This window comes from Ornithorhynchus anatinus, chromosome 2 (genome assembly GCF_004115215.2).
Source record: "Ornithorhynchus anatinus isolate Pmale09 chromosome 2, mOrnAna1.pri.v4, whole genome shotgun sequence".
Taxonomy (NCBI): Eukaryota; Metazoa; Chordata; class Mammalia; order Monotremata; family Ornithorhynchidae; genus Ornithorhynchus; species Ornithorhynchus anatinus.
Window position 1 is genome coordinate 159,536,994 of NC_041729.1, and position 12,481 is coordinate 159,549,474.

At 43.2% G+C, this 12,481-nt stretch overlaps 1 protein-coding gene and 1 non-coding gene across 3 annotated transcripts in view; one reads left to right on the top strand and one right to left on the bottom strand.

The window, feature by feature from the left end:
* TAFA2 (TAFA chemokine like family member 2) overlaps positions 1 to 12,481 on the bottom strand; it is a 453,170-nt gene that overhangs the window by 307,311 nt on the left and 133,378 nt on the right. The gene's annotated exons all lie outside the window — the stretch shown is intronic.
* LOC114809681 lies at positions 5,144 to 5,281 on the top strand. The gene has a single exon (XR_003757458.1). It is a non-coding gene; the product is annotated as a small nucleolar RNA SNORA7 (small nucleolar RNA).

Genomic DNA, 12,481 nt, shown 5'->3' on the forward strand with positions numbered 1-12,481 from the left:
TCCCAAACCCTCAGCACATTGCTCTGCACACAGTAAACTCTCAATAATATGATTTTTGATTAATTGACTGGACTAAGTGTTTGGGAGAGTCCAGTAGAATTATAAAACATAATCCCTGCCCTTGAGGAGTTTACAGTCTGGAGGGAGAGACAGATGTTTAAAAACTGTTGACATCTACATAAAAGTTACCCTTCCCTTGAATATGTCCCCTTCCTCCTCTTCCAAATGCTGCTCTCACCTCATTCATTCATTCAATCGTATTTATTGAGCGCTTACTGTGTGGAAAGCACTGTACTAAGCAATTGGGAGAGTAACATATAACAAACACACACATTCCTCTTAAAAATCCCTGGTCACGTATTTTGGAAGATCCGATAACCATTCTCAATCTACATGTCCACCCCCACACCAGAAAATACTTTCCGAATAGGTGGTAAAAAAAATTCACACAAAAAAAGCTGCAAGCTCTGATGCTAGAAAGCCAAGACTGGAATTGTAGTGAATACAAGCTGGATCTATGTCCGTGAGTCATTCTGTGCTGTGAGCCAAGTAACTAAAGCCATCTAACCCTGTATTTGAAGCTGCAGCCCATGGAGACGATCCAAAGTGAGATGACAGAGATACGTTGGCAAACAGTCACAATAAACTTGCTTTCGTAGATCCAGGGTAACACGAATAAAACTGCAAAAATCTCATTCCTCCAAATGCCAACTGGATCAATTCAAGCTCCAGGGAACCTGGCTTACTGGATGTTGTTTACTGAATACCTCCCTCCACATTCCACGATTAAAGGTTTGGGCCTCACTCAAAATCTGCTCATTATCAGCCTTAGTAATTCCTTAAATTTTAGACTCTTCTGGTTAGAACATGACAAATTCATGAGACAAAGCCTCCATTTTTGTTCTAGAATAATGATTCTTGAAAAAGTTTAGGTTTTCCCATAATATAAAAAAGAAGATTAAGAATAATCATCATACTTGTTAAGCATGGGCCAAGCACCCTACCAAGTGGTGGGGTAGATAAATATGAACAGACTGAGAAATGTCCCTGTCCCATGAGGTTCACATTCATATAGGAAGGGAGAATGTGAGAAGCAGCATGGCCTCATGGATAAAACAAGGGGCCTGGAAATCAGAAGGACCTGGGTTCTAATCCCCGCTCCACCACTTGTCTGCAGTTTGAGCCCGGGTAAGTCACTTGACTTCTTTGTGCATCAGTTGCCTCATCTGCAAAATGGAAATTAAGACTGTGAGCCCCACATGGGACAGGGACCGCGATTACCTTGTGTCTATCCCAAAGCTTAGTACAGTGCCTGGCACATAATAAATGCTTAACAAATACCATACAAAAATTGGTATTTTATCCCCCTTATTTTCCTAATGAGGAAATTGAGGCACAGGCAAGTTAAGTGACTTGCCCAAGATCACAGATTTGGCTAATGGCAAAGGCACGATGAAAAACTCAGGTCTCCTGGCTCTCAGCCCGTGTTCTTTCATTCATTCATTCTATTGCATTTACTGAGCACTTACAGGGTGCAGAGCACTCTGCTAAGTGCTTGGCAGAACATAACAACAAACAGATTCTTTCCCTGCCCACAACAAGCTTATAGTCTAGAAGAGGGGGAGACAGACTTTAATAGAAATAATTTACAGATATGTACATAAGTGCCGTGGGGCTGAGATGGGGAGGACAAACAAAGGGAGCAAGTCAGGGCAACACAGAAGGGAGTGGGAAAGGAGGAAAGGGGGGCTTAGCCAGGGAATACCTCTTGGAGATGTGCCTTCAATAAAACTTGGAAGAGGGGGAGAGTAATTGTCGGATTTGAGGAAGAAGAGGGCATTCCAGGCCAGAGGCAGGATATGGACCAGGGGTTTGCGGTGAGATAGGTGAGATCAAGGATAGGTGAGAAGGTTAACACTAGAGGAGTGAGGTGTGTGGGTTGGTTTGTAGAAGGATAGAAGCGAGGTGAGGTAGGAAGGGGCAAGGTGATGGAGTATTTTAAAGCCAATGGTGAGGAGATTTTGTTTGATGTGGAGGTGGATGGGCAACCACTGGAGTGTTTGGAAGAGTAGGATGTCATGTCCTGAACATTTCTGTACCAAAATGATCTGGGTAAGCAGAGTGAAGTATAGACTGGAGTGAGGAGAGACAGGAGACTGGGAGGTCAGCAAGGAGGCAGATGCACCAATCCAGGCAGGGCAGGATGAGTAATTGTGTTAATGTGATAGCAGTTTGGATGGAGAGGAAAAGGCAGATTTTAAGTGTGTTATGAAGATGGGACTGACAGGATTTAGTGATGGACTGAACATGGGGATTGAATGACAGAGAGGAATCAAGGATAATGCCATGGTTATGGGCCTGTGAGACAGGAAGGTTGATGGTGCCATTTATAACAATGAGAAAGTCAAAGGGAGGACAGGATTTGGATGGGAAGATAAAGAGTTCTGTTTTGGACATGTTAAGTTTGAGGTGATGGGAGGACATCCAAGTAGAGATGTCTTGAAGGCAGGAGGAAATGTGAGACTGCAGAGAGGATGAGAGGATCAGGGGAGGAGAGGTAGATTTGGGTATCATCCACACAGAGGTGGTAGTTGAAGCCATGGGAGCAAATGAGTTCTCCAAGGGAATGGGAGTAGATGGAGAATAGAAAGGGAGACAGAACAGAACCCTGAGGGACCCCCACAGTTAAGGGTGGGAGGCAGAGGAGGGGCCAAAGAATGGAATGAATGACCAGAGAGATAAGAGGAGAACCAGGTAAGGACAGAGTAGGTGAAGCCAAGGTTGGATAACACTTCCAGGAGAAGGGGGTGGTCCACAGTGTCAAAGGCAGCTGAGAGGTCAAGGAGGATTAGGATGGATTAGAGGTCAATGAATTTGGCAAGCAGAAGATCATTGGTGACTTTTGAGAGGGTGTTTTCTTTACAGTGAAAGGGGTGGAAGCCAAATTGGAGGGCGTCAAGGAGAGAATTGGAAAAATCAAATTTGAGACAGCGGGTGTAGACAACTCGTTCAAGAAGTTTGAAGAGGAATGGTGGGAGGGAGACGGGGGCCGTGGGATCAAGTGAGGATTTTTTTATGATGGGGAGACCTGGGTATGTTTGAAAGCAGTGGGGAAGGATCCATTGGCGAGCGAACAGTTGAAGATGGCTGTTAGGGAGGGAAGAAGAGAGGGGGCAGAAGTTTTAATAAGGTGCAAAGAATGGGTTTGGATGAGCAGGTGAAGAGGGTAGTTTTTGAAAGGAGGTCAATCTCCTCTAGAGATACTGCTGAGGAGGATTGGAGTTGAAGAAGGGACCAGAGGTGGGAGGGTCTGAGGAGGGGCAGGGGCGATTTTAGGGAGCTTTTGCCTGATAGTGTCAACTTTCTTAATAAAAGTAGGTGGCCAGCTCATTGGGGGCAAGAAATGGGGAAGGCGGTGGGAAAGGGGGCCTGAGGAGGGAGCTAAATATCTGGAACAACTGGCAAGGGTAAAGGACATGGGGGTCGATAAGGGTGGAGAAATAATTTTTCCGGGCAGAGGAGAGGGCAGAGTTAACACATGCAAGGAGAAATTTGAAGTGGACAAAGTAGGTCTGTTATTTAGATTTCTGCCAGCAACGTTCAGCGACTCAAGCATAAGAGCGAAGGAGGCGGACAGTGCAGGTGATCCAGGGCTGTGGGTTAGTGATACAAGATCGACAAAGGCATAGGGGAGTGAGCGAGTTGAGTTCAGTAGAGAAGATGGCGTTGAGAGCGTCAATGTGGTCATCAAGGGAAGGTAGTTTGGGTATTGAGACTAAGTGGGGCATGATGAGTTGATAAAATGATGAGTTGATAAAATTGGATATGGTCAAAAGATTGGAGGTCTCTGTAAGGAAAAAGTACAAATTTACAGGAAGTGAGTGAGAGAGAGGCCTCCTCAAAGGGGGTAGCTACTATAAAAATATGGTTACAATTCTTCTCTTCAAAGTACAAAGTTCAAAGTAATTTGGATATGTAAAATTTAGAAATGAACAAAGTACTAGGGGAACCACAAATCAAACATTTGAGGAATGTAGTATGTAAGAAGTTTTCCTCACAAAGTATGTTTTGTTTTTTTCTATTAGAAAGTATCACCCTAACTCTGGAGTGCTTCGTATTACCCGGGGGCTATTTAAAATACTCAAATTTTAAATCTTTAAAAAAACATGATTTATAGCAGAATCTAAGTGACAGTTCCTCCTTTCCCCTTTCCAGAAGTCAATCAAATCACAGAAAGTTCCCCAAGCAGCATGAAGAAAACTTATCATTCACATGCCAAGCTTTATAAGAAGAATGAAGGCATCCCAATTCAGCTCTGCCTGAGGAGAGTCAAACAAAGAGAGCAATATGCCTGGGGTGAAAGAGGGAGAGAAAGAAAGAGCTACTGGAACCGTCAAGTTTCAAGATCTAAAAGACAGCCTGAAAAATGGCCTGTGATCCCAGAAAATCCAGAGAGAAAAAGCAAATGGTAAATTCAGAGAAGAACAAAACCAGTTAAAGGGATATAGAGCACTGGAAGCTGAGGGAAAACCAAAGGTCAGAGGGCTCACAGATTTCAGTGGTCTAGCCAGGAATTATTTTGCAACTGTCTTAGCTTTCATTTAGAAATTTCTCGGCGTCAGAAAGACCTGGGTTCTAATTCCGGGTCCACGACTTACCTGCTGTGTGACCTTGGGCAAGTTACTTACCTTCTCTGAGTCTCAGTTACCTCATCTGTAAAATGGGGATTAAGACTGTGAGCCCCATGTGGGATAGGAACCGTCCAAACCAATAATTATTATTGCTAATAATAATGGTATTTGTTAAGTGCTTACTATGTGCCAAGTCTTGTACTAAGTGCTGGGGTAAATAGAAGATAACCAGGTACCAGATGGGGCTCAAAGTCTAAGTAGCAGGGAAGACAAATATGGAATCCCCATTTTGACAGATGCAAGAACAGAGGCAGTGAGAAGTGAAGTGACTAGTCCAAGGTCACACAGTAGACAAGTGGCAGAGCTAGGTTTAGACTCCAGGTCCTCTGACTTCCAGGCCCATGCTCTTTCTGTTGGGCCATGAGTACCTTGTATCTATCCCAATATTTAGTAGTAATAATAATAATAATAATAAAGATGGTACTTATTAAGCACTTACTATGTGTCAAGCTCACCTCTCAGGGTCACACCTGGAGGGTTTCCAGTCCTCTACCAGTCTCGGCTATGGGAGGGAGAGTCAAGCAGAAGCCTGTCCATTCCATTCCTAGCCTGGCCAGTGGCTAGCGAGTGGAAGGCCATCTGCTACTAGTCAAAACTCACCTGTGTTGGGCAGCAGCGGCATGGGAGAAAGTTGAGGGCACAGACTCAATTTTACTGAACAAAAGGAGGATATGGTAAACCCTTTCTGTATTTTTACCAAGAAAACTCTCTGGATCCACTACCAGAACAATTGCAAATGGAAGTGGGGTATTCTGGGAGAGATGTGTCCATAGTGTCACTATGGTTTGGGCATGACTCGACAGCATAAAACAAATATGTGCCAAGCACGGTACTAAGCACTGGGCTAGATACAAGTTAATCATTTTGGATGCAGTCCCTTTCCCACATGGACTCTTAATCCCCATTTTTTTTTTTTTTTACAGATGTAACCGAAGAACAGAGAAGTTAAGTGATTTCCCCAAGTTCACACAGCAGACATGTGGCAGAGCTGGGATTAGAGAAGCGGCTTGGCTCCGTGGAAAGAGCCCAGGCTTGGGAGTCAGAGGTCACGGGTTCTAATCCCAGCTCAGCCACTTGTCAGCTGTACGACTTTGGGCAAGTCACTTAACTTCTCTGGGCTTCAGTTACCCCATCTGTAAAATGGGGATTAAGACTGTGAGCCGCACATGGGAAAACCTGATCACCTTGTATTCTCCCCAGAGCTTAGAACAGTGCTGTGTACACAGTAAGCACTTGACAAATGCCATCATTATTATTAGAGTCCAGGCCTTCTGGTTTCAAGACCCGTGCTCTATTCCTCGAGCCATGTTGCTTCTGGCACATAGTGAGCACTAACAAATAACATTAAAAAAAAAAACGCTTCTGATAATAATAATACGACTTTGATAGGAATCCCCAGGAACAATTGCAGGTCCATTTCCCCTAACAATCCCTCAGTTTATCTGGTTTTAAACAGGATGATCTCACATTCCCTGACACTCGAGATAGCTGCTTTCCCAGGGCATTGTCGATAGAAATATGATAAACAAAATGAAAGACGGAAAGGAAAGTCGAGATAAACTCAATGTAAGGATGCAGTAATTGGATCTTCTCTAGCTATCTCTTCTCTCCCACCACTAATATAGGGTTTATATTAATGGGACAACTTCTTTCAATGTTCCTTTCAAAAGAAATTCCAAGCGAGTAACTCCATAAGAAGTTCTGGCTATCAATTAGTAGGTGTGTTAGTAGGTGATCATTTACCTTACCCACCAAAAAATGAAGATTTAAAACCGCTGATAGGAAAAAAGTAAATATAGGGGAAAATATTTTAAAGTAGCTGAACAATGGTTAAGTGCAATTGGAGACCATGTATTTATTATCTGGACTACAGTTAAGAAGAATTAATAAATGACCTCTATAAAATGCTTGATTTGTGTTCAGATATCTTATAGAAGGGATTATATGAAAAAATATTGCTGCATATTTTTAAAAAATTTCTGTTAGCAGCCTAACTATGGTATAGCACTGAGTCTGGATTCACCAAACTAGCTCTCTTCCCCCTTCAAAGCCCTACTGAGAGCTCACCTCCTCCAGGAGACCTTTCCAAACTGAGCCTTCCCTTTCCCTCTGCTCATCCTCCTCTCCTCATTGCCCCTACTCCCTCCCTCTGCTCTACCTCCTTCCCCGCCTCACAGCACTTCTGCATATTTGTACATGTTTATTATTCTATTTATTAATGATGTGCATATAGCTATAAGTCTATGCACATCATTAATAAATAGAATTATTTGTTTATTATTCTATTTATTAATGATGTGCATATAGCTATAAGTCTATTTATTTTTATGCTATTGATGCCTGTCTACTTGTTTTGTTTTGTTGATTGTCTCCTCCTTCTAACTGTGAGCCTGTTGTTGGGCAGGAATAATAATAATAATGTTGGTATTTGTTAAGCGCTTACTATGTGCCGAACACTGTTCTAAGCGCTGGGGTAGACACAGGGGAATCAGGATGTCCCACGTGGGGCTCACAGTCTTAATCCCCATTTTACAGATGAGGTAACTGAGGCACAGAGAAGTTAAGTGACTTGCCCACAGTCACACAGCTGACAAGTGGCAGAGCTGGGATTCGAACTCATGACCCCTGACTCCAAAGCCCGTGCTCTTTCCACTGAGCCACGCAGGGATGATCTCATCTGTTGCCAAATTATACTTTCCAAGCACTTAGTACAGTGGTCCGCACACAGTAAGCACTCAATAAATACTATTGAATGAATGAATAAATATTTTGAAGAATAAAAGAATGAATATATTACCTGAGAGAGTCCTCGTGTCAGATGACAAGACAGTTATCTGTTGATCAATCAGGAGTATTTATTGAATGCCTACCAGAAGCAGAGCACTAGAGTAAGCACTTGAGCGAGTACAAGAGAGTTAGTAAGCACAATCTCTGCCTGCAAGAAGTTTAGAATATAGCAGACCACCGAGAAGTCTAAGGATGAAGGGGCAGAGCTTTCAGAAAAACAGTATTAGAGTTGCCTGGAATCCTAGATGATAATACTAACTACAGAATTTAAGTACTTATTACACATCAAACACTGTACTAACCACTGGGGTAGGGACAAGATAATCAGGTCAGGCATAGTCCTTGGCCCACATGGAGCTCAAAGTCTAAGGGAGAGCAAGAAAGGATCTTTCATTCCCATTTTACAGATGAGAAAACTAAGGCCCACAGAAGTCTAGTGGTTTGCCCAAAGCCTCACAGCAGGAAGGCAGCAGAGATGGGATTTGAACCCAGGACTCTCAACTCCCAGCGTTGTGCTCTTTCCACTAGTCCATGCCATCTCAGGTGAACACAGAAATTTTAGAATGGTTCCTCAGGTTTCTCAAATACCATTGGCAATAACAAATATGAAGCCTCCATTGCCTTTACAAAAGTATGTTAACTTTGTATTGATTTCTTGTCTTCCCGTGCTGTGAAAGTTTTCATTACTGTGAGGTGGCTTTAAAATGACCCAAAAATCTCATTAAAATTGTTATCAGCTGAAAGCCCAGCAACAACCCCCCCCCCCCCCAACACTCACTTCAGCCAGTCGGTCGATCAGTCGATTGTATTTATTGAGTACGTACTGTGTGCAAAGCACTGTACTAAGCACTTGGGAGAGTACAATACAACAATAAAACGGACATATTCCCAACCCACAATGAGCTTGTTAGCATTGGGCTTGCTCCAGTCAAGGCTGCCAAAGCTCCAAGGATCCACACTGGCCTGCCTGCTGCAGCTGCCACTTAGAAAGTTATTAATAATAATAATGACAATAATAATGGTAGTATTTGTTAAGTGCTTACTATGTGCCAAGCAGTGTACTAAGCGCTGGGGTGGATACAAGAAAATCGGGTTGGACACAGTCCCTGTCTCACGTGGGGCTCACAGTCTCAATATCCCCATTTTACAGGTGAGGTAACTGAGGCCCAGAGACGTGAAGTGGTTTGCCCAAGGTCACACAGCAGACAAGTGGCAGAGCCGGGATTAGAATCCATTATCTTCTGACTCCCAGGCCCGTGTTCTATCCACTACCCTGGGCTGCTTTTCAGAGAGGTGCTGCAGTAAGGCCTGCTGAAGCCTGCCACGGTCCCGATGCCTTGGGATCGCTGGATTTCACAGAGAAATGTTTGTTGGGCTGAGCCAGCACATTATTCCACCGCTTGTCTCAGCTGGGATGAAGAAACCATTTCCAAAAGAGTTAAAACAAGCAACGTCTCCAGCCACTTTCCAAAATTGAAAAGGGACTTTATTTTCTTAAATGCTATTTTAGAAAACTTTTCGCCTTCAGTCACTGTGACCTATTTTATATTTACCACACTGGAAACAGTGCTGTTCGAATACCTAGAAAGGGAATGTAACATTATTTTAATGTATGTCTCTCCCTACAGACTGTAAGCTCCTTGTGGGCAGGAATAATAATAATAATAATTATGGTACTTAAGTGCTTAATATGTGCCAAGTACTTCATTCATTTAATCATATTTAATAATAATAGTGCTTAACAAATACAAACATTATGTGCCAAGCACTGTTCTCAGCGCTGGGGTAGATACAAGGTAATCAGGTTGTCCCAAGTAGGGCTCACTGTCTTCATTCCTATTTTACAGATGAGGTAAATGAGGCACAGAGAAGTGACACACAGCTGACAAGCGGCAGAGCTGGGAATAGAACCCATGACCTCTGACTCCCAAGCCTGGGCTCTTTCCACTGAGCCACGCTGATTTATTGAGCGCTTACTGTGTGCAGAGCACTGTACTAAGCATTTGGAAAGCACAGTACGGCAGTAAGTACTGTCCTGCTTTAAGCACTGGGGTAGATACAAGTCAATGAGGTTGGATACATTCTCTGTCCCACATAGGGTTTAAGGTCTTAATCCTCATTTTACAGATGAGGGAACTGAGGCACAGAGAAGTGAGGTGACTTACCCAAGGTCACGCAGCAGGCAATTGGAGAAAATGGAACTGGAAGCCAAGTCCTTCTGACTCCCAGAACCATGCTCTATCCATTAAGCCACACTGCTTCTCCTAACAATGCTGTATGTACTTTCCCAAGGACTTAGTACAGTGCCGGGCTCAAAATAAGTGTTCAATAAATACCTCTGGTTGACTGATTAAGTATGCCTTTAACCTTGTTGTTAAACTTTTGTAGACAAGTTTAGGACAAGCATAGTACAATGCTTTGCATACATTAAGTGCTCAATAAATACTATTGATTGATTGCAGGTAAACGAATTGCAACGTTTTCGGTTACTTATTAAGCGCTCACTAAGTTCCAGGAACAAGCTGATCAGTTTGGACACATTCCCTGTCCCACATAGGACTCACCGTCATAATCCTCATTTTACAGATGAGGGAACTGAAGCACAGAGAAGTGAAGTGACTTGCCCAAGGCCACACAGCAGACAAGTGGCAGAGGTGGGATTAGAATCCAGTTCCTCTGACTCCCTGGTCCATGCTCCTTCCACTAGGCCATGCTGTCTCCCTTACTGTCTTTCTTGTGAGGTTCCTCATTTTTTCCTGTAACTTTACTGATTTAATCGTTGTTTGTGAATAGTGTGTTTGTAGATATCCTCTCTCAGAATGCTTCAGGGTGTGCTTCTTAGGAGTTGGGAGTTTGATACTTACATTAACAAGATCTTTTAAGAAAATTAAGCATCTTGATAAATGCTATTACCACTAATAATAATGGCATTTGTCAAACACTTACTATGTGCCACAAACTGGACTAAGCGGCGAGGTAAATGTAAGCTAACGTCCCCTACACTGTAAGCTCATTGTGGGCAGGAAACATGTCCACCAATTCTGTTGTACTGTACTCTCCCAAGCGCTTAGTACAGTGCACTGCACACAATAAGTGCTCAGTAAGTACCACTGATTGATTGATAATTAGATTGGGCACAATCCCTGTCCCACCCTGGGCTCCCAGTCTAAAGGGAAAGGAGAATAGGCATTTAATCTCCATTGTACAGATAAGGAAAGTGAAGCATACAGAAATTACGTGACTTGCCCAAGGTCACAGAGCAGGCAACTAGCAGAACCGGGATTGGAGCCCAGGTCCTCTGACTCTCAGACCCGACCTTTCCATTAACTCCCTCTCCTTCCCTATTTTTATTACGACTGCTTCCATTCCTAACACTCCACCCGCACCTCTAGCCTTCCTCATCAATGCTCATGCTGGCAACGTCCCAAATTCAATGCAGAACAATCATTCTCTATCCTTCCACCTCTCCTTCCAACCAGAATGCTTTGCTAAGTAAAACAGGAAAAGAAGAGTCTTCCATTTAAGTCTAGTAGATGTCTAAGAGAAATTAGTGAGAGTGAGCGGTAATTCTTTTTTGCCTAACAAGATGGGACCCAGAGGTAAATTACAGTAGGGTAGAGTTTAGGAAACATTCCATACACTAAATTCTTTGAAACACTGTAATGTGTTAGCTTGGAAAGTTACTGGTCTTCACTGAACTGTGGTTTTAGGAGACTAGTCGACCATATTTTTGGAATTATTTCAGTGTCCAAAAGTGGAAAAAATGGACTAGGTGATCTCTTTTGGCAAGGAATGTGTCTACTGACTCTGTTGCATTGAACCTTCAAGATGCAAAAATTAGGACTCAAAGAAAAAGACTATAAAGAGTTTCATTTTGAATCGCTTTCATAAGTAAACATATATTTTACCTAGTTTATATTCATTTTTATTTATATTTCTGAGAACTGCCTCAGTCTCCTTGCTGAGATCTGTACTTCCAGACTTTCACCACCTTCTTCAGAGTCCATTCCTCACTCTGCTATCCCGGTCATTTTTCTGACAGAACTTTCTGTGCATGTACCCCCACTCCTCAGAAACCTCAAATGGCTGTCCATCCATTTCTTCATCAAACAGAAGCTCCTTACCACTGACAAAGTCAGTCAGCTTTCCCACTTCTGCCTAAACTTGATCCTCTCCCTTGCAAGTCAGACCTCACACTTCTTTCCTCTAAACCCGATCTACTTCCGTGCCTTGACCTCACCTCTCTCGCTGTTGACCCCTTGCCCACTTCCTTTCTACTTGGAACTCCCTCCCCCTTCACATACAAGAAAACACCATTCTCCATACTTCAAAGCCCCACTGAAACATCTCCCCACTCTATTTGAAGACAGGGAACATGTATCTTGCTACTATTGTACTCTCCCAAGTACTTACCACAGTGTCTTGCACACAGCAGGTGCCCAAAGAATGCCATTTTTAGTGGATAAATGACCATTCCTCTAGCAAAAGTGCTTGCCCATTTTTCTCCTCAGAAAATCAAATGGAAGAGGAATAATGGGGGGGGGGGAATTCTAGGAGGGTAATTCTAAATGCCCAATGACTTTTTAATGGGTGGTGGTGATAGTATTAGTAGGAAAAGGAGGAATAGTAATAGCAATAGTAGTAGATAAGCGGTGTTGGTTAGTGGATAGAGCACAGGCCTGGGAGTCAGAAGGACCTGAGTTCTAATCTTATCTCCACCACTTTCCTGTGGGACTTTGGGCAACTCATTTCACTTCTCGGTGCCTCAGTTACCTCATCTGTAAAATGAGGATTAAGAGTGGGAGCCCCACGTGGGATATGGATTGGGTCCAACCTGATTACCTTGTATCTACCCAATATTTAGAACAGTGTCTGACAGACACTAAGTACTTAACAAGTCTTGTCTTTTCTCATGCTGTTGAGTTGTCTCCGATTCACAGCAACTCCATGGACACATCTCACCCAGAACGCCCCGCCTCCATCTGCAATCGTTCTGGTAGTGG